Source organism: Gossypium hirsutum, chromosome D03, assembly GCF_007990345.1.
Source record: "Gossypium hirsutum isolate 1008001.06 chromosome D03, Gossypium_hirsutum_v2.1, whole genome shotgun sequence".
Lineage (NCBI taxonomy): Eukaryota > Viridiplantae > Streptophyta > Magnoliopsida > Malvales > Malvaceae > Gossypium > Gossypium hirsutum.
The window spans coordinates 8123911-8125056 of record NC_053439.1 but is presented as its reverse complement, the minus strand read 5'-3'; the positions used below and the strand labels follow the sequence as shown (position 1 = coordinate 8125056).

Genomic DNA, 1146 nt, shown 5'->3' with positions numbered 1-1146 from the left:
GTTCACTTCTATTTTAGTGTTGATTCCCTACGTAATAAACTGACTTCGTATTTGATGGACAATTCTTGAAAGAATGAATGCCGCCATAATATACGCAGGAAACAATATTGAATTGACTAGGTGATTGAGTTGCAACATGATTAAAACTATTTGTAGTAAACTGTTTCAACATTGAAGAGATAGATGATACTTGGACTGATAGTGAAGTGAAGGCATCTACTTAATGCACTCCGGCTACTCGTCTTCTTGAAGTTGATTGATTTTTTAGCCACTGGTAATTGTTATTGGCTATTCTTTCAATGATCTCGTAAGCCTCATTATCAGACTTCGACAAGAGAGCACCATTCGTAGAAGTATCTACCACCAACCTTGTGTGTGCGTTGAAACCATTATAAAATGTCTCCAACTGGATGAAATGTGGAATCCCGTAATGAAGGAACCTATGAAATAACTCCTTGAATATTTCCCACGCCTCATATTAGGATTCATCATCCATTTGCTAGAAAGTGGGGATCTTATTCCGCAACTAAGCCTTTTTGCTAGGTGGAAAATACTTTACTAAAAAGCCTTTAGCTAACTCTTGCCAAGTAAATATTGAATGTGGGGGCAATTAATTAAGCCATGCTCATGCTCGGTCTCGTAACAAGTATGAAAACAACTTCAACCTCAATGCGTCTTCAGCTACACCAACTATCTTGAAGGAATCGTTCACCTCCATAAATAATCAAAGGTGAAGGTGTGGATCTTCTGTGGGCATCCCACTAAATTGGCCTATGGTTTGAAGTATGTGAAACATCACTAGCTTCAATTCATACTAGTGTGCCTCGATCTTTGGTCTTCTAATTCCCGGATTAAGTTCATTATAAAGGGGTACAGCATACTGTATTATGGCTCGATCCCTATCATCAATAATAAGGATTGGATTGTGAACATTAGCGGCTCCATTTCCTTGAACATCATTTTGATTTCCAAGCTCTATTTCGACTTGTCTTTGGGCTATCCTTTCTCGTCTTCTTTGTCTAAATATTTGTTCAATTTCAGGGTCTACATGTAATAAATTGATGATTTGATTTATACTCATAAACACCTGAAAATAAATCACAAAAATTAAACAAAAAAGAATAAAAATTAATTAGTAAAGTTAGA

General features: G+C 36.3%; 1 non-coding gene across 1 annotated transcript; it reads left to right on the top strand.

Moving 5' to 3' along the window:
• Window positions 1-422: 422 nt before the first annotated feature.
• Window positions 423-528, top strand: LOC121215737 (small nucleolar RNA R71). The gene has a single exon (XR_005911713.1). It is a non-coding gene; the product is annotated as a small nucleolar RNA R71 (small nucleolar RNA).
• Window positions 529-1146: the final 618 nt, after the last annotated feature.